Raw genomic sequence first — 21,170 nt, forward strand, 5'->3', positions numbered from 1 at the left:
AAACTGACATGTTGTGAGGTTAATAATGAAAGTGAGACCAATTTTTAATATGCTGATTATTCGCTCGTTCAGTTTAATGCAGATTACAAATTATTCTCAATGTCCAGGTGGCAATTAGTGATAAGGCTTCAAAATGGCAAGCCTGTGACATCAAAACCACATGGCATTGCACCCTTCAAAGTAGTAAAGCGGTTACAGAGTAGCGATGAAATTGTTCATTCTAGAATCAACTGGCCCACCAGCCTGCATTTTGTGAGACTGCATGTCCGTGTCTCCCCTAGACATCGGAATGGGTGTGCAGAATGTGCCTTTTTTTGGAAAAAATAGAAGAATGCCTAGAGAGTTGCCTTTTCTTTTGGACTTTGGAGAAAAAAAACACAACAACAAAATAAGCCGGAGAAAAACAAGCACAGAGCGAGCCAGCCAGGAGTCGAACCTAGAATCTTCTGATCCGTAGTCAGACGCGTTATCCATTGCGCCACTGGCCCACCAAAAGTAAAGACCCCCGATTGTTACAGACTTGTTGGTTTTCGATGTGACGGTGGCAAGCATTGATGTCTGCTCATTCTCACCTTGTTATCAGGAGAACAGACTACCAGCCCTCCAGCCCACCAGCCCAGCAGCCCACGAGCCCTCCAGCCCACCATCCCTCCCTGGTGGTCTAGTGGTTAGAATTCGGCGTTCTCACCGCCGTGGCCCGGGTTCGATTCCCGGTCAGGGAAAGCTCTTTTGCCTTCCAATTGTGGACTGCAAATTCAAGCTCTGCTGACAGCTGTGAGAAAGCCAGCTCCAAGCCAAAACATTGGTGGGAACATGAAAAAAACACCTCCTTCGAGCCGGAGTTGAACCAGCGACCTAAGGATGGCCAACACTCCAACCTACAGTCCTCCGCTCTACCAGCTGAGCTATCGAAGGGGCTAAGGGCTGGTCAGAACCTCGACATATCAGGGTTCTGTAGCTCTACTGCTGGCCAAAAAGTCACTTCTGGTGCAGGAAGATTTGCTGGATTTTTGAGGAGGGAAGCAAAAAGGAGCATGCATTTCCATACCGGGAGTTGAACCCGGGCCGCCTGGGTGAAAACCAGGAATCCTAACCGCTAGACCATATGGGATCTGGACACTTTAAACTGGCCATGGGCTTCTGGCGCACTTTCCATACATGTGGTCAGCGTGGGCGCAGGACCTTGTAGTGGCCTGTTGCTTTAGTTCTGTGACTGTAACAATGTGATAATAATTTGGCAAAACAAGAATTATCCAAAAGGACGGTTTTCTGAATTATATAGTGTTGTATGCATTCAGGGAATCTGTTTTTTCACTCAACCCGGGGGTTCAGTGTATTTGGGCAGATTCCTGTGATTGCAGAATTGATTCCTCAAACTGGTAATTAAGCTCTTGTCCAAGTGAAAATACTTGTGTCATCCATTTGAAAACACACACGGCAACCTTTATCTAGAGGAAAAACTGGAGTCAACCCCTGGCTGCGTACGAGAAAACCAGGAATCCTAACTGCTAGACCATATGGGAACTGGCCAGCTTTAACTGGCCACAAGCTTGTGGGCCACTTTCCATAAATGTGGCCAGTGTGGGCGCAGGGTTTTGTAGTGGCCTGTTGCTTTTGGTGTGTGACTGTAACAATGTGATAATAATTTGGCAATACAAGAATCATCCGAAGGGACGGTTTACTGAAATATATAGTGTTGCATGCATTCAAGGGACATGTTTGTTGACTCACACATGGTTCAGTTTTTTGGCCAGAATCCTGTGATTGCTGAATTTATACCTCGAACTGGTAATTAAGGTCTTGTCCAGGTGAAAATACTTGTGTCATGCATCTGAAAACACACATGGCAACCGTTATCTAGAGGAAAAACTGCCTATCGTCGGTCTGTCAAGGTACAAAACTGACATGTTGTGAGGTTAATAATGAAAGTGAGACCAATTTTTAATCCGCAAAATTGCTGATTATTCGCTCGTTCAGTTTAATGCAGATTACAAATTATTCTCAATGTCCAGGTGGCAATTAGTGATAAGGCTTCAAAATGGCAAGCCTGTGACATCAAAACCACATGGCATTGCACCCTTCAAAGTAGTAAAGCGGTTACAGAGTAGCGATGAAATTGTTCTTTCTAGAATCAACTGGCCCACCAGCCTGCATTTTGTGAGACGAATGGCAATACCAAAGCATGTCCGTGTCTCCCCTAGACATCGGAATGGGTGTGCAGAATGTGCCTTTTTTTGGAAAAAATAGAAGAATGCCTAGAGAGTTGCCTTTTCTTTTGGACTTTGGAGAAAAAAAACACAACAACAAAATAAGCCGGAGAAAAACAAGCACAGAGCGAGCCAGCCAGGAGTCGAACCTAGAATCTTCTGATCCGTAGTCAGACGCGTTATCCATTGCGCCACTGGCCCACCATTAGTAAAGACCCCCGATTGTTACAGACTTGTTGGTTTTCGATGTGACGGTGGCAAGCATTGATGTCTGCTCATTCTCACCTTGTTATCAGGAGAACAGACTACCAGCCCTCCAGCCCACCAGCCCACCAGCCCTCCAGCCCTCCTGCCCACCAGCCCACGAGCCCTCCAGCCCACCGTCCATCCCTGGTGGTCTAGTGGTTAGGATTCGGCGCTCTCACCGCCGCGGCCCGGGTTCGATTCCCGGTCAGGGAAAGCTCTTTTGCCTTCCAATTGTGGACTGCGAATTCAAGCTCTGCTGACAGCTGTGAGAAAGCCAGCTCCAAGCCAAAACATTGGTGGGAACATGAAAAAAAACACCTCCTTCGAGCCGGAGTTGAACCAGCGACCTAAGAATGGCCAACACTCCAACCTACAGTCCTCCGCTCTACCAGCTGAGCTATCGAAGGGGCTAAGGGCTAGTCAGAACCTCGACATATCAGGGTTCTGTAGCTCTACTGCTGGCCAAAAAGTCACTTCTGGTGCAGGAAGATTTGCTGGATCAGAACCTCGACATATCAGGGTTCTGTAGCTCTACTGCTGGCCAAAAAGTCACTTCTGGTGCAGGAAGATTTGCTGGATTTTTGAGGAGGGAAGCAAAAAGGAGCATGCATTCCCATACCGGGAGTTGAACCCGGGCCGCCTGGGAGAAAACCAGGAATCCTAACCGCTAGACCATATGGGATTTGGACACTTTAAACTGGCCATGGGCTTCTGGCGCACTTTCCATACATGTGGTCAGTGTGGGCGAAGGACCTTGTAGTGGCCTGTTGCTTTAGTTCTGTGACTGTAACAATGTGATAGTAATTTGGCAAAACAAGAATTATGCAAAAGGACGGTTTTCTGAATTATATAGTGTTGTATGCATTCAGGGAATCTGTTTTTTCACTCAACCCGGGGGTTCAGTGTATTTGGGCAGATTCCTGTGATTGCAGAATTGATTCCTCAAACTGGTAATTAAGCTCTTGTCCAAGTGAAAATACTTGTGTCATCCATTTGAAAACACACACGGCAACCTTTATCTAGAGGAAAAACTGGAGTCAACCCCTGGCTGCGTACAAGAAAACCAGGAATCCTAACTGCTAGACCATATGGGAACTGGCCAGCTTTAACTGGCCACAAGCTTGTGGGCCACTTTCCATAAATGTGGCCAGTGTGGGCGCAGGGTTTTGTAGTGGCCTGTTGCTTTTGGTGTGTGACTGTAACAATGTGATAATAATTTGGCAATACAAGAATCATCCGAAGGGACGGTTTACTGAAATATATAGTGTTGCATGCATTCAAGGGACATGTTTGTTGACTCACACAAGGTTCAGTTTTTTGGCCAGAATCCTGTGATTGCTGAATTTATACCTCGAACTGGTAATTAAGGTCTTGTCCAGGTGAAAATACTTGTGTCATGCATCTGAAAACACACATGGCAACCGTTATCTAGAGGAAAAACTGCCTATCGTCGGTCTGTCAAGGTACAAAACTGACATGTTGTGAGGTTAATAATGAAAGTGAGACCAATTTTTAATATGCTGATTATTCGCTCGTTCAGTTTAATGCAGATTACAAATTATTCTCAATGTCCAGGTGGCAATTAGTGATAAGGCTTCAAAATGGCAAGCCTGTGACATCAAAACCACATGGCATTGCACCCTTCAAAGTAGTAAAGCGGTTACAGAGTAGCGATGAAATTGTTCATTCTAGAATCAACTGGCCCACCAGCCTGCATTTTGTGAGACGAATGGCAATACCAAAGCATGTCCGTGTCTCCCCTAGACATCGGAATGGGTGTGCAGAATGTGCCTTTTTTTGGAAAAAATAGAAGAATGCCTAGAGAGTTGCCTTTTCTTTTGGACTTTGGAGAAAAAAAACACAACAACAAAATAAGCCGGAGAAAAACAAGCACAGAGCGAGCCAGCCAGGAGTCGAACCTAGAATCTTCTGATCCGTAGTCAGACGCGTTATCCATTGCGCCACTGGCCCACCAAAAGTAAAGACCCCCGATTGTTACAGACTTGTTGGTTTTCGATGTGACGGTGGCAAGCATTGATGTCTGCTCATTCTCACCTTGTTATCAGGAGAACAGACTACCAGCCCTCCAGCCCTCCAGCCCACCAGCCCAGCAGCCCACGAGCCCTCCAGCCCACCATCCCTCCCTGGTGGTCTAGTGGTTAGGATTCGGCGCTCTCACCGCCGCGGCCCGGGTTCGATTCCCGGTCAGGGAAAGCTCTTTTGCCTTCCAATTGTGGACTGCGAATTCAAGCTCTGCTGACAGATGTGAGAAAGCCAGCTCCAAGCCAAAACATTGGTGGGAACATGAAAAAAACACCTCCTTCGAGCCGGAGTTGAACCAGCGACCTAAGGATGGCCAACACTCCAACCTACAGTCCTCCGCTCTACCAGCTGAGCTATCGAAGGGGCTAAGGGCTAGTCAGAACCTCGACATATCAGGGTTCTGTAGCTCTACTGCTGGCCAAAAAGTCACTTCTGGTGCAGGAAGATTTGCTGGATTTTTGAGGAGGGAAGCAAAAAGGAGCATGCATTCCCATACCGGGAGTTGAACCCGGGCCGCCTGGGTGAAAACCAGGAATCCTAACCGCTAGACCATATGGGATCTGGACACTTTAAACTGGCCATGGGCTTCTGGCGCACTTTCCATACATGTGGTCAGCGTGGGCGCAGGACCTTGTAGTGGCCTGTTGCTTTAGTTCTGTGACTGTAACAATGTGATAATAATTTGGCAAAACAAGAATTATCCAAAAGGACGGTTTTCTGAATTATATAGTGTTGTATGCATTCAGGGAATCTGTTTTTTCACTCAACCCGGGGGTTCAGTGTATTTGGGCAGATTCCTGTGATTGCAGAATTGATTCCTCAAACTGGTAATTAAGCTCTTGTCCAAGTGAAAATACTCGTGTCATCCATTTGAAAACACACACGGCAACCTTTATCTAGAGGAAAAACTGGAGTCAACCCCTGGCTGCGTACGAGAAAACCAGGAATCCTAACTGCTAGACCATATGGGAACTGGCCAGCTTTAACTGGCCACAAGCTTGTGGGCCACTTTCCATAAATGTGGCCAGTGTGGGCGCAGGGTTTTGTAGTGGCCTGTTGCTTTTGGTGTGTGACTGTAACAATGTGATAATAATTTGGCAATACAAGAATCATCCGAAGGGACGGTTTCTGTCAAGGTACAAAACTGACATGTTGTGAGGTTAATAATGAAAGTGAGACCAATTTTTAATCCGCAAAATTGCTGATTATTCGCTCGTTCAGTTTAATGCAGATTACAAATTATTCTCAATGTCCAGGTGGCAATTAGTGATAAGGCTTCAAAATGGCAAGCCTGTGACATCAAAACCACATGGCATTGCACCCTTCAAAGTAGTAAAGCGGTTACAGAGTAGCGATGAAATTGTTCTTTCTAGAATCAACTGGCCCACCAGCCTGCATTTTGTGAGACGAATGGCAATACCAAAGCATGTCCGTGTCTCCCCTAGACATCGGAATGGGTGTGCAGAATGTGCCTTTTTTTGAAAAAAATAGAAGAATGCCTAGAGAGTTGCCTTTTCTTTTGGACTTTGGAGAAAAAAAACACAACAACAAAATAAGCCGGAGAAAAACAAGCACAGAGCGAGCCAGCCAGGAGTCGAACCTAGAATCTTCTGATCCGTAGTCAGACGCGTTATCCATTGCGCCACTGGCCCACCATTAGTAAAGACCCCCGATTGTTACAGACTTGTTGGTTTTCGATGTGACGGTGGCAAGCATTGATGTCTGCTCATTCTCACCTTGTTATCAGGAGAACAGACTACCAGCCCTCCAGCCCACCAGCCCTCCAGCCCACCAGCCCTCCAGCCCACCAGCCCACCAGCCCACCAGCCCACCAGCCCTCCAGCCCTCCTGCCCACCAGCCCACGAGCCCTCCAGCCCATATGGGAACTGGCCAGCTTTAACTGGCCACAAGCTTGTGGGCCACTTTCCATAAATGTGGCCAGTGTGGGCGCAGGGTTTTGTAGTGGCCTGTTGCTTTTGGTGTGTGACTGTAACAATGTGATAATAATTTGGCAATACAAGAATCATCCGAAGGGACGGTTTACTGAAATATATAGTGTTGCATGCATTCAAGGGACATGTTTGTTGACTCACACATGGTTCAGTTTTTTGGCCAGAATCCTGTGATTGCTGAATTTATACCTCGAACTGGTAATTAAGGTCTTGTCCAGGTGAAAATACTTGTGTCATGCATCTGAAAACACACATGGCAACCGTTATCTAGAGGAAAAACTGCCTATCGTCGGTCTGTCAAGGTACAAAACTGACATGTTGTGAGGTTAATAATGAAAGTGAGACCAATTTTTAATATGCTGATTATTCGCTCGTTCAGTTTAATGCAGATTACAAATTATTCTCAATGTCCAGGTGGCAATTAGTGATAAGGCTTCAAAATGGCAAGCCTGTGACATCAAAACCACATGGCATTGCACCCTTCAAAGTAGTAAAGCGGTTACAGAGTAGCGATGAAATTGTTCATTCTAGAATCAACTGGCCCACCAGCCTGCATTTTGTGAGACTGCATGTCCGTGTCTCCCCTAGACATCGGAATGGGTTTGCAGAATGTGCCTTTTTTTTGGAAAAAATAGAAGAATGCCTAGAGAGTTGCCTTTTCTTTTGGACTTTGGAGAAAAAAAACACAACAACAAAATAAGCCGGAGAAAAACAAGCACAGAGCGAGCCAGCCAGGAGTCGAACCTAGAATCTTCTGATCCGTAGTCAGTCAGACTTTTGGCCCACCAAAAGTAAAGACCCCCGATTGTTACAGACTTGTTGGTTTTCGATGTGACGGTGGCAAGCATTGATGTCTGCTCATTCTCACCTTGTTATCAGGAGAACAGACTACCAGCCCTCCAGCCCACCAGCCCAGCAGCCCACGAGCCCTCCAGCCCACCATCCCTCCCTGGTGGTCTAGTGGTTAGAATTCGGCGTTCTCACCGCCGTGGCCCGGGTTCGATTCCCGGTCAGGGAAAGCTCTTTTGCCTTCCAATTGTGGACTGCAAATTCAAGCTCTGCTGACAGCTGTGAGAAAGCCAGCTCCAAGCCAAAACATTGGTGGGAACATGAAAAAAACACCTCCTTCGAGCCGGAGTTGAACCAGCGACCTAAGGATGGCCAACACTCCAACCTACAGTCCTCCGCTCTACCAGCTGAGCTATCGAAGGGGCTAAGGGCTAGTCAGAACCTCAACATATCAGGGTTCTGTAGCTCTACTGCTGGCCAAAAAGTCACTTCTGGTGCAGGAAGATTTGCTGGATTTTTGAGGAGGGAAGCAAAAAGGAGCATGCATTTCCATACCGGGAGTTGAACCCGGGCCGCCTGGGTGAAAACCAGGAATCCTAACCGCTAGACCATATGGGATCTGGACACTTTAAACTGGCCATGGGCTTCTGGCGCACTTTCCATACATGTGGTCAGCGTGGGCGCAGGACCTTGTAGTGGCCTGTTGCTTTAGTTCTGTGACTGTAACAATGTGATAATAATTTGGCAAAACAAGAATTATCCAAAAGGACGGTTTTCTGAATTATATAGTGTTGTATGCATTCAGGGAATCTGTTTTTTCACTCAACCCGGGGGTTCAGTGTATTTGGGCAGATTCCTGTGATTGCAGAATTGATTCCTCAAACTGGTAATTAAGCTCTTGTCCAAGTGAAAATACTTGTGTCATCCATTTGAAAACACACACGGCAACCTTTATCTAGAGGAAAAACTGGAGTCAACCCCTGGCTGCGTACGAGAAAACCAGGAATCCTAACTGCTAGACCATATGGGAACTGGCCAGCTTTAACTGGCCACAAGCTTGTGGGCCACTTTCCATAAATGTGGCCAGTGTGGGCGCAGGGTTTTGTAGTGGCCTGTTGCTTTTGGTGTGTGACTGTAACAATGTGATAATAATTTGGCAATACAAGAATCATCCGAAGGGACGGTTTACTGAAATATATAGTGTTGCATGCATTCAAGGGACATGTTTGTTGACTCACACATGGTTCAGTTTTTTGGCCAGAATCCTGTGATTGCTGAATTTATACCTCGAACTGGTAATTAAGGTCTTGTCCAGGTGAAAATACTTGTGTCATGCATCTGAAAACACACATGGCAACCGTTATCTAGAGGAAAAACTGCCTATCGTCGGTCTGTCAAGGTACAAAACTGACATGTTGTGAGGTTAATAATGAAAGTGAGACCAATTTTTAATCCGCAAAATTGCTGATTATTCGCTCGTTCAGTTTAATGCAGATTACAAATTATTCTCAATGTCCAGGTGGCAATTAGTGATAAGGCTTCAAAATGGCAAGCCTGTGACATCAAAACCACATGGCATTGCACCCTTCAAAGTAGTAAAGCGGTTACAGAGTAGCGATGAAATTGTTCTTTCTAGAATCAACTGGCCCACCAGCCTGCATTTTGTGAGACGAATGGCAATACCAAAGCATGTCCGTGTCTCCCCTAGACATCGGAATGGGTGTGCAGAATGTGCCTTTTTTTGGAAAAAATAGAAGAATGCCTAGAGAGTTGCCTTTTCTTTTGGACTTTGGAGAAAAAAAACACAACAACAAAATAAGCCGGAGAAAAACAAGCACAGAGCGAGCCAGCCAGGAGTCGAACCTAGAATCTTCTGATCCGTAGTCAGACGCGTTATCCATTGCGCCACTGGCCCACCATTAGTAAAGACACCCGATTGTTACAGACTTGTTGGTTTTCGATGTGACGGTGGCAAGCATTGATGTCTGCTCATTCTCACCTTGTTATCAGGAGAACAGACTACCAGCCCACCAGCCCACCAGCCCACGAGCCCTCCAGCCCTCCTGCCCACCAGCCCACGAGCCCACCATCCATCCCTGGTGGTCTAGTGGTTAGGATTCGGCGCTCTCACCGCCGCGGCCCGGGTTCGATTCCCGGTCAGGGAAAGCTCTTTTGCCTTCCAATTGTGGACTGCGAATTCAAGATCTGCTGACAGCTGTGAGAAAGCCAGCTCCAAGCCAAAACATTGGTGGGAACATGAAAAAAAACACCTCCTTCGAGCCGGAGTTGAACCAGCGACCTAAGGATGGCCAACACTCCAACCTACAGTCCTCCGCTCTACCAGCTGAGCTATCGAAGGGGCTAAGGGCTAGTCAGAACCTCGACATATCAGGGTTCTGTAGCTCTACTGCTGGCCAAAAAGTCACTTCTGGTGCAGGAAGATTTGCTGGATCAGAACCTCGACATATCAGGGTTCTGTAGCTCTACTGCTGGCCAAAAAGTCACTTCTGGTGCAGGAAGATTTGATGGATTTTTGAGGAGGGAAGCAAAAAGGAGCATGCATTCCCATACCGGGAGTTGAACCCGGGCCGCCTGGGTGAAAACCAGGAATCCTAACCGCTAGACCGTATGGGATTTGGACACTTTAAACTGGCCATGGGCTTCTGGCGCACTTTCCATACATGTGGTCAGCGTGGGCGCAGGACCTTGTAGTGGCCTGTTGCTTTAGTTCTGTGACTGTAACAATGTGATAATAATTTGGCAAAACAAGAATTATCCAAAAGGACGGTTTTCTGAATTATATAGTGTTGTATGCATTCAGGGAATCTGTTTTTTCACTCAACCCGGGGGTTCAGTGTATTTGGGCAGATTCCTGTGATTGCAGAATTGATTCCTCAAACTGGTAATTAAGCTCTTGTCCAAGTGAAAATACTCGTGTCATCCATTTGAAAACACACACGGCAACCTTTATCTAGAGGAAAAACTGGAGTCAACCCCTGGCTGCGTACGAGAAAACCAGGAATCCTAACTGCTAGACCATATGGGAACTGGCCAGCTTTAACTGGCCACAAGCTTGTGGGCCACTTTCCATAAATGTGGCCAGTGTGGGCGCAGGGTTTTGTAGTGGCCTGTTGCTTTTGGTGTGTGACTGTAACAATGTGATAATAATTTGGCAATACAAGAATCATCCAAAGGGACGGTTTACTGAAATATATAGTGTTGCATGCATTCAAGGGACATGTTTGTTGACTCACACATGGTTCAGTTTTTTGGCCAGAATCCTGTGATTGCTGAATTTATACCTCGAACTGGTAATTAAGGTCTTGTCCAGGTGAAAATACTTGTGTCATGCATCTGAAAACACACATGGCAACCGTTATCTAGAGGAAAAACTGCCTATCGTCGGTCTGTCAAGGTACAAAACTGACATGTTGTGAGGTTAATAATGAAAGTGAGACCAATTTTTAATATGCTGATTATTCGCTCGTTCAGTTTAATGCAGATTACAAATTATTCTCAATGTCCAGGTGGCAATTAGTGATAAGGCTTCAAAATGGCAAGCCTGTGACATCAAAACCACATGGCATTGCACCCTTCAAAGTAGTAAAGCGGTTACAGAGTAGCGATGAAATTGTTCATTCTAGAATCAACTGGCCCACCAGCCTGCATTTTGTGAGACTGCATGTCCGTGTCTCCCCTAGACATCGGAATGGGTGTGCAGAATGTGCCTTTTTTTGGAAAAAATAGAAGAATGCCTAGAGAGTTGCCTTTTCTTTTGGACTTTGGAGAAAAAAAAACACAACAACAAAATAAGCCGGAGAAAAACAAGCACAGAGCGAGCCAGCCAGGAGTCGAACCTAGAATCTTCTGATCCGTAGTCAGACGCGTTATCCATTGCGCCACTGGCCCACCAAAAGTAAAGACCCCCGATTGTTACAGACTTGTTGGTTTTCGATGTGACGGTGGCAAGCATTGATGTCTGCTCATTCTCACCTTGTTATAAGGAGAACAGACTACCAGCCCTCCAGCCCTCCAGCCCTCCAGCCCACCAGCCCAGCAGCCCACGAGCCCTCCAGCCCACCATCCCTCCCTGGTGGTCTAGTGGTTAGGATTCGGCGCTCTCACCGCCGCGGCCCGGGTTCGATTCCCGGTCAGGGAAAGCTCTTTTGCCTTCCAATTGTGGACTGCGAATTCAAGCTCTGCTGACAGATGTGAGAAAGCCAGCTCCAAGCCAAAACATTGGTGGGAACATGAAAAAAACACCTCCTTCGAGCCGGAGTTGAACCAGCGACCTAAGGATGGCCAACACTCCAACCTACAGTCCTCCGCTCTACCAGCTGAGCTATCGAAGGGGCTAAGGGCTAGTCAGAACCTCGACATATCAGGGTTCTGTAGCTCTACTGCTGGCCAAAAAGTCACTTCTGGTGCAGGAAGATTTGCTGGATTTTTGAGGAGGGAAGCAAAAAGGAGCATGCATTCCCATACCGGGAGTTGAACCCGGGCCGCCTGGGTGAAAACCAGGAATCCTAACCGCTAGACCATATGGGATCTGGACACTTTAAACTGGCCATGGGCTTCTGGCGCACTTTCCATACATGTGGTCAGCGTGGGCGCAGGACCTTGTAGTGGCCTGTTGCTTTAGTTCTGTGACTGTAACAATGTGATAATAATTTGGCAAAACAAGAATTATCCAAAAGGACGGTTTTCTGAATTATATAGTGTTGTATGCATTCAGGGAATCTGTTTTTTCACTCAACCCGGGGGTTCAGTGTATTTGGGCAGATTCCTGTGATTGCAGAATTGATTCCTCAAACTGGTAATTAAGCTCTTGTCCAAGTGAAAATACTCGTGTCATCCATTTGAAAACACACACGGCAACCTTTATCTAGAGGAAAAACTGGAGTCAACCCCTGGCTGCGTACGAGAAAACCAGGAATCCTAACTGCTAGACCATATGGGAACTGGCCAGCTTTAACTGGCCACAAGCTTGTGGGCCACTTTCCATAAATGTGGCCAGTGTGGGCGCAGGGTTTTGTAGTGGCCTGTTGCTTTTGGTGTGTGACTGTAACAATGTGATAATAATTTGGCAATACAAGAATCATCCGAAGGGACGGTTTACTGAAATATATAGTGTTGCATGCATTCAAGGGACATGTTTGTTGACTCACACAAGGTTCAGTTTTTTGGCCAGAATCCTGTGATTGCTGAATTTATACCTCGAACTGGTAATTAAGGTCTTGTCCAGGTGAAAATACTTGTGTCATGCATCTGAAAACACACATGGCAACCGTTATCTAGAGGAAAAACTGCCTATCGTCGGTCTGTCAAGGTACAAAACTGACATGTTGTGAGGTTAATAATGAAAGTGAGACCAATTTTTAATATGCTGATTATTCGCTCGTTCAGTTTAATGCAGATTACAAATTATTCTCAATGTCCAGGTGGCAATTAGTGATAAGGCTTCAAAATGGCAAGCCTGTGACATCAAAACCACATGGCATTGCACCCTTCAAAGTAGTAAAGCGGTTACAGAGTAGCGATGAAATTGTTCATTCTAGAATCAACTGGCCCACCAGCCTGCATTTTGTGAGACGAATGGCAATACCAAAGCATGTCCGTGTCTCCCCTAGACATCGGAATGGGTGTGCAGAATGTGCCTTTTTTTGGAAAAAATAGAAGAATGCCTAGAGAGTTGCCTTTTCTTTTGGACTTTGAAGAAAAAAAAACACAACAACAAAATAAGCCGGAGAAAAACAAGCACAGAGCGAGCCAGCCAGGAGTCGAACCTAGAATCTTCTGATCCGTAGTCAGACGCGTTATCCATTGCGCCACTGGCCCACCAAAAGTAAAGACCCCCGATTGTTACAGACTTGTTGGTTTTCGATGTGACGGTGGCAAGCATTGATGTCTGCTCATTCTCACCTTGTTATCAGGAGAACAGACTACCAGCCCTCCAGCCCACCAGCCCAGCAGCCCACGAGCCCTCCAGCCCACCATCCCTCCCTGGTGGTCTAGTGGTTAGGATTCGGCGCTCTCACCGCCGCGGCCCGGGTTCGATTCCCGGTCAGGGAAAGCTCTTTTGCCTTCCAATTGTGGACTGCGAATTCAAGCTCTGCTGACAGATGTGAGAAAGCCAGCTCCAAGCCAAAACATTGGTGGGAACATGAAAAAAACACCTCCTTCGAGCCGGAGTTGAACCAGCGACCTAAGGATGGCCAACACTCCAACCTACAGTCCTCCGCTCTACCAGCTGAGCTATCGAAGGGGCTAAGGGCTAGTCAGAACCTCGACATATCAGGGTTCTGTAGCTCTACTGCTGGCCAAAAAGTCACTTCTGGTGCAGGAAGATTTGCTGGATTTTTGAGGAGGGAAGCAAAAAGGAGCATGCATTCCCATACCGGGAGTTGAACCCGGGCCGCCTGGGTGAAAACCAGGAATCCTAACCGCTAGACCATATGGGATCTGGACACTTTAAACTGGCCATGGGCTTCTGGCGCACTTTCCATACATGTGGTCAGCGTGGGCGCAGGACCTTGTAGTGGCCTGTTGCTTTAGTTCTGTGACTGTAACAATGTGATAATAATTTGGCAAAACAAGAATTATCCAAAAGGACGGTTTTCTGAATTATATAGTGTTGTATGCATTCAGGGAATCTGTTTTTTCACTCAACCCGGGGGTTCAGTGTATTTGGGCAGATTCCTGTGATTGCAGAATTGATTCCTCAAACTGGTAATTAAGCTCTTGTCCAAGTGAAAATACTCGTGTCATCCATTTGAAAACACACACGGCAACCTTTATCTAGAGGAAAAACTGGAGTCAACCCCTGGCTGCGTACGAGAAAACCAGGAATCCTAACTGCTAGACCATATGGGAACTGGCCAGCTTTAACTGGCCACAAGCTTGTGGGCCACTTTCCATAAATGTGGCCAGTGTGGGCGCAGGGTTTTGTAGTGGCCTGTTGCTTTTGGTGTGTGACTGTAACAATGTGATAATAATTTGGCAATACAAGAATCATCCGAAGGGACGGTTTCTGTCAAGGTACAAAACTGACATGTTGTGAGGTTAATAATGAAAGTGAGACCAATTTTTAATCCGCAAAATTGCTGATTATTCGCTCGTTCAGTTTAATGCAGATTACAAATTATTCTCAATGTCCAGGTGGCAATTAGTGATAAGGCTTCAAAATGGCAAGCCTGTGACATCAAAACCACATGGCATTGCACCCTTCAAAGTAGTAAAGCGGTTACAGAGTAGCGATGAAATTGTTCTTTCTAGAATCAACTGGCCCACCAGCCTGCATTTTGTGAGACGAATGGCAATACCAAAGCATGTCCGTGTCTCCCCTAGACATCGGAATGGGTGTGCAGAATGTGCCTTTTTTTGAAAAAAATAGAAGAATGCCTAGAGAGTTGCCTTTTCTTTTGGACTTTGGAGAAAAAAAACACAACAACAAAATAAGCCGGAGAAAAACAAGCACAGAGCGAGCCAGCCAGGAGTCGAACCTAGAATCTTCTGATCCGTAGTCAGACGCGTTATCCATTGCGCCACTGGCCCACCATTAGTAAAGACCCCCGATTGTTACAGACTTGTTGGTTTTCGATGTGACGGTGGCAAGCATTGATGTCTGCTCATTCTCACCTTGTTATCAGGAGAACAGACTACCAGCCCTCCAGCCCACCAGCCCTCCAGCCCACCAGCCCTCCAGCCCACCAGCCCTCCAGCCCTCCAGCCCACCAGCCCTCCAGCCCACCAGCCCACCAGCCCACCAGCCCACCAGCCCACCAGCCCTCCAGCCCTCCTGCCCACCAGCCCACGAGCCCTCCAGCCCATATGGGAACTGGCCAGCTTTAACTGGCCACAAGCTTGTGGGCCACTTTCCATAAATGTGGCCAGTGTGGGCGCAGGGTTTTGTAGTGGCCTGTTGCTTTTGGTGTGTGACTGTAACAATGTGATAATAATTTGGCAATACAAGAATCATCCGAAGGGACGGTTTACTGAAATATATAGTGTTGCATGCATTCAAGGGACATGTTTGTTGACTCACACATGGTTCAGTTTTTTGGCCAGAATCCTGTGATTGCTGAATTTATACCTCGAACTGGTAATTAAGGTCTTGTCCAGGTGAAAATACTTGTGTCATGCATCTGAAAACACACATGGCAACCGTTATCTAGAGGAAAAACTGCCTATCGTCGGTCTGTCAAGGTACAAAACTGACATGTTGTGAGGTTAATAATGAAAGTGAGACCAATTTTTAATATGCTGATTATTCGCTCGTTCAGTTTAATGCAGATTACAAATTATTCTCAATGTCCAGGTGGCAATTAGTGATAAGGCTTCAAAATGGCAAGCCTGTGACATCAAAACCACATGGCATTGCACCCTTCAAAGTAGTAAAGCGGTTACAGAGTAGCGATGAAATTGTTCATTCTAGAATCAACTGGCCCACCAGCCTGCATTTTGTGAGACTGCATGTCCGTGTCTCCCCTAGACATCGGAATGGGTGTGCAGAATGTGCCTTTTTTTGGAAAAAATAGAAGAATGCCTAGAGAGTTGCCTTTTCTTTTGGACTTTGGAGAAAAAAAACACAACAACAAAATAAGCCGGAGAAAAACAAGCACAGAGCGAGCCAGCCAGGAGTCGAACCTAGAATCTTCTGATCCGTAGTCAGACGCGTTATCCATTGCGCCACTGGCCCACCAAAAGTAAAGACCCCCGATTGTTACAGACTTGTTGGTTTTCGATGTGACGGTGGCAAGCATTGATGTCTGCTCATTCTCACCTTGTTATCAGGAGAACAGACTACCAGCCCTCCAGCCCTCCAGCCCTCCAGCCCACCAGCCCAGCAGCCCACGAGCCCTCCAGCCCACGAGCCCTACAGCCCACCATCCCTCCCTGGTGGTCTAGTGGTTAGAATTCGGCGTTCTCACCGCCGCGGCCCGGGTTCGATTCCCGGTCAGGGAAAGCTCTTTTGCCTTCCAATTGTGGACTGCGAATTCAAGCTCTGCTGACAGCTGTGAGAAAGCCAGCTCCAAGCCAAAACATTGGTGGGAACATGAAAAAAACACCTCCTTCGAGCCGGAGTTGAACCAGCGACCTAAGGATGGCCAACACTCCAACCTACAGTCCTCCGCTCTACCAGCTGAGCTATCGAAGGGGCTAAGGGCTAGTCAGAACCTCGACATATCAGGGTTCTGTAGCTCTACTGCTGGCCAAAAAGTCACTTCTGGTGCAGGAAGATTTGCTGGATTTTTGAGGAGGGAAGCAAAAAGGACGGGCATTTCCATACCGGGAGTTGAACCCGGGCCGCCTGGGTGAAAACCAGGAATCCTAACCGCTAGACCATATGGGATCTGGACACTTTAAACTGGCCATGGGCTTCTGGCGCACTTTCCATACATGTGGTCAGCGTGGGCGCAGGACCTTGTAGTGGCCTGTTGCTTTAGTTCTGTGACTGTAACAATGTGATAATAATTTGGCAAAACAAGAATTGTCCAAAAGGACGGTTTTCTGAATTATATAGTGTTGTATGCATTCAGGGAATCAGTTTTTTCACTCAACCCGGGGGTTCAGTGTATTTGGGCAGATTCCTGTGATTGCAGAATTGATTCCTCAAACTGGTAATTAAGCTCTTGTCCAAGTGAAAATACTTGTGTCATCCATTTGAAAACACACACGGCAACCTTTATCTAGAGGAAAAACTGGAGTCAACCCCTGGCTGCGTACGAGAAAACCAGGAATCCTAACTGCTAGACCATATGGGAACTGGCCAGCTTTAACTGGCCACAAGCTTGTGGGCCACTTTCCATAAATGTGGCCAGTGTGGGCGCAGGGTTTTGTAGTGGCCTGTTGCTTTTGGTGTGTGACTGTAACAATGTGATAATAATTTGGCAATACAAGAATCATCCGAAGGGACGGTTTACTGAAATATATAGTGTTGCATGCATTCAAGGGACATGTTTGTTGACTCACACATGGTTCAGTTTTTTGGCCAGAATCCTGTGATTGCTGAATTTATACCTCGAACTGGTAATTAAGGTCTTGTCCAGGTGAAAATACTTGTGTCATGCATCTGAAAACACACATGGCAACCGTTATCTAGAGGAAAAACTGCCTATCGTCGGTCTGTCAAGGTACAAAACTGACATGTTGTGAGGTTAATAATGAAAGTGAGACCAATTTTTAATCCGCAAAATTGCTGATTATTCGCTCGTTCAGTTTAATGCAGATTACAAATTATTCTCAATGTCCAGGTGGCAATTAGTGATAAGGCTTCAAAATGGCAAGCCTGTGACATCAAAACCACATGGCATTGCACCCTTCAAAGTAGTAAAGCGGTTACAGAGTAGCGATGAAATTGTTCTTTCTAGAATCAACTGGCCCACCAGCCTGCATTTCGTGAGACGAATGGCAATACCAAAGCATGTCCGTGTCTCCCCTAGACATCGGAATGGGTGTGCAGAATGTGCCTTTTTTTGGAAAAAATAGAAGAATGCCTAGAGAGTTGCCTTTTCTTTTGGACTTTGGAGAAAAAAAACACAACAACAAAATAAGCCGGAGAAAAACAAGCACAGAGCGAGCCAGCCAGGAGTCGAACCTAGAATCTTCTGATCCGTAGTCAGACGAGTTATCCATTGCGCCACTGGCCCACCATTAGTAAAGACACCCGATTGTTACAGACTTGTTGGTTTTCGATGTGACGGTGGCAAGCATTGATGTCTGCTCATTCTCACCTTGTTATCAGGAGAACAGACTACCAGCCCTCCAGCCCACCAGCCCACCAGCCCACCAGCCCACGAGCCCTCCAGCCCTCCTGCCCACCAGCCCACGAGCCCACCATCCATCCCTGGTGGTCTAGTGGTTAGGATTCGGCGCTCTCACCGCCGCGGCCCGGGTTCGATTCCCGGTCAGGGAAAGCTCTTTTTCCTTCCAATTGTGGACTGCGAATTCAAGCTCTGCTGACAGCTGTGAGAAAGCCAGCTCCAAGCCAAAACATTGGTGGGAACATGAAAAAAAACACCTCCTTCGAGCCGGAGTTGAACCAGCGACCTAAGGATGGCCAACACTCCAACCTACAGTCCTCCGCTCTACCAGCTGAGCTATCGAAGGGGCTGAGGGCTAGTCAGAACCTCGACATATCAGGGTTCTGTAGCTCTACTGCTGGCCAAAAAGTCACTTCTGGTGCAGGAAGATTTGCTGGATCAGAACCTCGACATATCAGGGTTCTGTAGCTCTACTGCTGGCCAAAAAGTCACTTCTGGTGCAGGAAGATTTGATGGATTTTTGAGGAGGGAAGCAAAAAGGAGCATGCATTCCCATACCGGGAGTTGAACCCGGGCCGCCTGGGTGAAAACCAGGAATCCTAACCGCTAGACCATATGGGATTTGGACACTTTAAACTGGCCATGGGCTTCTGGCGCACTTTCCATACATGTGGTCAGCGTGGGCGCAGGACCTTGTAGTGGCCTGTTGCTTTAGTTCTGTGACTGTAACAATGTGATAATAATTTGGCAAAACAAGAATTATGCAAAATGACGGTTTTCTGAATTATATAGTGTTGTATGCATTCAGGGAATCTGTTTTTTCACTCAACCCGGGGGTTCAGTGTATTTGGGCAGATTCCTGTGATTGCAGAATTGATTCCTCAAACTGGTAATTAAGCTCTTGTCCAAGTGAAAATACTCGTGTCATCCATTTGAAAACACACACGGCAACCTTTATCTAGAGGAAAAACTGGAGTCAACCCCTGGCTGCGTACAAGAAAACCAGGAATCCTAACTGCTAGACCATATGGGAACTGGCCAGCTTTAACTGGCCACAAGCTTGTGGGCCACTTTCCATAAATGTGGCCAGTGTGGGCGCAAGGTTTTGTAGTGGCCTGTTGCTTTTGGTGTGTGACTGTAACAATGTGATAATAATTTGGCAATACAAGAATCATCCGAAGGGACGGTTTACTGAAATATATAGTGTTGCAGGCATTCAAGGGACATGTTTGTTGACTCACACATGGTTCAGTTTTTTGGCCAGAATCCTGTGATTGCTGAATTTATACCTCGAACTGGTAATTAAGGTCTTGTCCAGGTGAAAATACTTGTGTCATGCATCTGAAAACACACATGGCAACCGTTATCTAGAGGAAAAACTGCCTATCGTCGGTCTGTCAAGGTACAAAACTGACATGTTGTGAGGTTAATAATGAAAGTGAGACCAATTTTTAATATGCTGATTATTCGCTCGTTCAGTTTAATGCAGATTACAAATTATTCTCAATGTCCAGGTGGCAATTAGTGATAAGGCTTCAAAATGGCAAGCCTGTGACATCAAAACCACATGGCATTGCACCCTTCAAAGTAGTAAAGCGGTTACAGAGTAGCGATGAAATTGTTTATTCTAGAATCAACTGGCCCACCAGCCTGCATTTTGTGAGACGAATGGCAATACCAAAGCATGTCCGTGTCTCCCCTAGACATCGGAATGGGTGTGCAGAATGTGCCTTTTTTTGGAAAAAATAGAAGAATGCCTAGAGAGTTGCCTTTTCTTTTGGACTTTGGAGAAAAAAAACACAACAACAAAATAAGCCGGAGAAAAACAAGCACAGAGCGAGCCAGCCAGGAGTCGAACCGAGAATCTTCTGATCCGTAGTCAGACGCGTTATCCATTGCGCCACTGGCCCACCATTAGTAAAGACCCCCGATTGTTACAGACTTGTTGGTTTTCGATGTGACGGTGGCAAGCATTGATGTCTGCTCATTCTCACCTTGTTATCAGGAGAACAGACTACCAGCCCTCCAGCCCACCAGCCCAGCAGCCCACGAGCCCTCCAGCCCACCATCCCTCCCTGGTGGTCTAGTGGTTAGGATTCGGCGCTCTCACCGCCGCGGCCCGGGTTCGATTCCCGGTCAGGGAAAGCTCTTTTGCCTTCCAATTGTGGACTGCGAATTCAAGCTCTGCTGACAGATGTGAGAAAGCCAGCTCCAAGCCAAAACATTGGTGGGAACATGAAAAAAACACCTCCTTCGAGCCGGAGTTGAACCAGCGACCTAAGGATGGCCAACACTCCAACCTACAGTCCTCCGCTCTACCAGCTGAGCTATCGAAGGGGCTAAGGGCTAGTCAGAACCTCGACATATCAGGGTTCTGTAGCTCTACTGCTGGCCAAAAAGTCACTTCTGGTGCAGGAAGATTTGCTGGATTTTTGAGGAGGGAAGCAAAAAGGAGCATGCATTCCCATACCGGGAGTTGAACCCGGGCCGCCTGGGTGAAAACCAGGAATCCTAACCGCTAGACCATATGGGATCTGGACACTTTAAACTGGCCATGGGCTTCTGGCGCACTTTCCATACATGTGGTCAGCGTGGGCGCAGGACCTTGTAGTGGCCTGTTGCTTTAGTTCTGTGACTGTAACAATGTGATAATAATTTGGCAAAACAAGAATTATCCAAAAGGACGGTTTTCTGAATTATATAGTGTTGTATGCATTCAGGGAATCTGTTTTTTCACTCAACCCGGGGGTTCAGTGTATTTGGGCAGATTCCTGTGATTGCAGAATTGATTCCTCAAACTGGTAATTAAGCTCTTGTCCAAGTGAAAATACTCGTGTCATCCATTTGAAAACACACACGGCAACATTTATCTAGAGGAAAAACTGGAGTCAACCCCTGGCTGCGTACGAGAAAACCAGGAATCCTAACTGCTAGACCATATGGGAACTGGCCAGCTTTAACTGGCCACAAGCTTGTGGGCCACTTTCCATAAATGTGGCCAGTGTGGGCGCAGGGTTTTGTAGTGGCCTGTTGCTTTTGGTGTGTGACTGTAACAATGTGATAATAATTTGGCAATACAAGAATCATCCGAAGGGACGGTTTACTGAAATATATAGTGTTGCATGCATTCAAGGGACATGTTTGTTGACTCACACATGGTTCAGTTTTT

General features: G+C 46.7%; 23 non-coding genes across 23 annotated transcripts; all 23 read right to left on the reverse strand.

Moving 5' to 3' along the window:
- Nucleotides 1-415: 415 nt before the first annotated feature.
- On the reverse strand, nucleotides 416-488 carry trnar-acg (transfer RNA arginine (anticodon ACG)). Its single transcript has one exon. It is a non-coding gene; the product is annotated as a tRNA-Arg (tRNA).
- Nucleotides 489-827: 339 nt separating this feature from the next.
- trnay-gua (transfer RNA tyrosine (anticodon GUA)) lies at nucleotides 828-915 on the reverse strand. Its single transcript is given in 2 exon segments — nucleotides 828-863; nucleotides 879-915. It is a non-coding gene; the product is annotated as a tRNA-Tyr (tRNA).
- Nucleotides 916-2,335: 1,420 nt separating this feature from the next.
- Nucleotides 2,336-2,408, reverse strand: trnar-acg (transfer RNA arginine (anticodon ACG)). Its single transcript has one exon. It is a non-coding gene; the product is annotated as a tRNA-Arg (tRNA).
- Nucleotides 2,409-4,351: 1,943 nt separating this feature from the next.
- Nucleotides 4,352-4,424, reverse strand: trnar-acg (transfer RNA arginine (anticodon ACG)). The gene has a single exon. It is a non-coding gene; the product is annotated as a tRNA-Arg (tRNA).
- A 347-nt stretch (nucleotides 4,425-4,771) lies between these two features.
- Nucleotides 4,772-4,859, reverse strand: trnay-gua (transfer RNA tyrosine (anticodon GUA)). The gene is given in 2 exon segments: nucleotides 4,772-4,807; nucleotides 4,823-4,859. It is a non-coding gene; the product is annotated as a tRNA-Tyr (tRNA).
- A 124-nt stretch (nucleotides 4,860-4,983) lies between these two features.
- trnae-uuc (transfer RNA glutamic acid (anticodon UUC)) lies at nucleotides 4,984-5,055 on the reverse strand. Its single transcript has one exon. It is a non-coding gene; the product is annotated as a tRNA-Glu (tRNA).
- A 1,020-nt stretch (nucleotides 5,056-6,075) lies between these two features.
- On the reverse strand, nucleotides 6,076-6,148 carry trnar-acg (transfer RNA arginine (anticodon ACG)). The gene has a single exon. It is a non-coding gene; the product is annotated as a tRNA-Arg (tRNA).
- Nucleotides 6,149-7,572: 1,424 nt separating this feature from the next.
- Nucleotides 7,573-7,660, reverse strand: trnay-gua (transfer RNA tyrosine (anticodon GUA)). Its single transcript is given in 2 exon segments — nucleotides 7,573-7,608; nucleotides 7,624-7,660. It is a non-coding gene; the product is annotated as a tRNA-Tyr (tRNA).
- Nucleotides 7,661-9,080: 1,420 nt separating this feature from the next.
- Nucleotides 9,081-9,153, reverse strand: trnar-acg (transfer RNA arginine (anticodon ACG)). Its single transcript has one exon. It is a non-coding gene; the product is annotated as a tRNA-Arg (tRNA).
- Nucleotides 9,154-9,509: 356 nt separating this feature from the next.
- On the reverse strand, nucleotides 9,510-9,597 carry trnay-gua (transfer RNA tyrosine (anticodon GUA)). Its single transcript is given in 2 exon segments — nucleotides 9,510-9,545; nucleotides 9,561-9,597. It is a non-coding gene; the product is annotated as a tRNA-Tyr (tRNA).
- Nucleotides 9,598-11,074: 1,477 nt separating this feature from the next.
- On the reverse strand, nucleotides 11,075-11,147 carry trnar-acg (transfer RNA arginine (anticodon ACG)). The gene has a single exon. It is a non-coding gene; the product is annotated as a tRNA-Arg (tRNA).
- Nucleotides 11,148-11,502: 355 nt separating this feature from the next.
- On the reverse strand, nucleotides 11,503-11,590 carry trnay-gua (transfer RNA tyrosine (anticodon GUA)). The gene is given in 2 exon segments: nucleotides 11,503-11,538; nucleotides 11,554-11,590. It is a non-coding gene; the product is annotated as a tRNA-Tyr (tRNA).
- A 124-nt stretch (nucleotides 11,591-11,714) lies between these two features.
- Nucleotides 11,715-11,786, reverse strand: trnae-uuc (transfer RNA glutamic acid (anticodon UUC)). The gene has a single exon. It is a non-coding gene; the product is annotated as a tRNA-Glu (tRNA).
- Nucleotides 11,787-13,003: 1,217 nt separating this feature from the next.
- Nucleotides 13,004-13,076, reverse strand: trnar-acg (transfer RNA arginine (anticodon ACG)). The gene has a single exon. It is a non-coding gene; the product is annotated as a tRNA-Arg (tRNA).
- A 339-nt stretch (nucleotides 13,077-13,415) lies between these two features.
- trnay-gua (transfer RNA tyrosine (anticodon GUA)) lies at nucleotides 13,416-13,503 on the reverse strand. The gene is given in 2 exon segments: nucleotides 13,416-13,451; nucleotides 13,467-13,503. It is a non-coding gene; the product is annotated as a tRNA-Tyr (tRNA).
- Nucleotides 13,504-13,627: 124 nt separating this feature from the next.
- Nucleotides 13,628-13,699, reverse strand: trnae-uuc (transfer RNA glutamic acid (anticodon UUC)). Its single transcript has one exon. It is a non-coding gene; the product is annotated as a tRNA-Glu (tRNA).
- A 1,020-nt stretch (nucleotides 13,700-14,719) lies between these two features.
- trnar-acg (transfer RNA arginine (anticodon ACG)) lies at nucleotides 14,720-14,792 on the reverse strand. Its single transcript has one exon. It is a non-coding gene; the product is annotated as a tRNA-Arg (tRNA).
- A 1,071-nt stretch (nucleotides 14,793-15,863) lies between these two features.
- trnar-acg (transfer RNA arginine (anticodon ACG)) lies at nucleotides 15,864-15,936 on the reverse strand. Its single transcript has one exon. It is a non-coding gene; the product is annotated as a tRNA-Arg (tRNA).
- A 371-nt stretch (nucleotides 15,937-16,307) lies between these two features.
- Nucleotides 16,308-16,395, reverse strand: trnay-gua (transfer RNA tyrosine (anticodon GUA)). Its single transcript is given in 2 exon segments — nucleotides 16,308-16,343; nucleotides 16,359-16,395. It is a non-coding gene; the product is annotated as a tRNA-Tyr (tRNA).
- A 1,864-nt stretch (nucleotides 16,396-18,259) lies between these two features.
- Nucleotides 18,260-18,347, reverse strand: trnay-gua (transfer RNA tyrosine (anticodon GUA)). Its single transcript is given in 2 exon segments — nucleotides 18,260-18,295; nucleotides 18,311-18,347. It is a non-coding gene; the product is annotated as a tRNA-Tyr (tRNA).
- A 203-nt stretch (nucleotides 18,348-18,550) lies between these two features.
- Nucleotides 18,551-18,622, reverse strand: trnae-uuc (transfer RNA glutamic acid (anticodon UUC)). The gene has a single exon. It is a non-coding gene; the product is annotated as a tRNA-Glu (tRNA).
- Nucleotides 18,623-20,250: 1,628 nt separating this feature from the next.
- On the reverse strand, nucleotides 20,251-20,338 carry trnay-gua (transfer RNA tyrosine (anticodon GUA)). Its single transcript is given in 2 exon segments — nucleotides 20,251-20,286; nucleotides 20,302-20,338. It is a non-coding gene; the product is annotated as a tRNA-Tyr (tRNA).
- Nucleotides 20,339-20,462: 124 nt separating this feature from the next.
- Nucleotides 20,463-20,534, reverse strand: trnae-uuc (transfer RNA glutamic acid (anticodon UUC)). Its single transcript has one exon. It is a non-coding gene; the product is annotated as a tRNA-Glu (tRNA).
- Between the last annotated feature and the right edge of the window lie 636 nt (nucleotides 20,535-21,170).

This window comes from Carassius gibelio, chromosome A11 (genome assembly GCF_023724105.1).
Source record: "Carassius gibelio isolate Cgi1373 ecotype wild population from Czech Republic chromosome A11, carGib1.2-hapl.c, whole genome shotgun sequence".
Lineage (NCBI taxonomy): Eukaryota > Metazoa > Chordata > Actinopteri > Cypriniformes > Cyprinidae > Carassius > Carassius gibelio.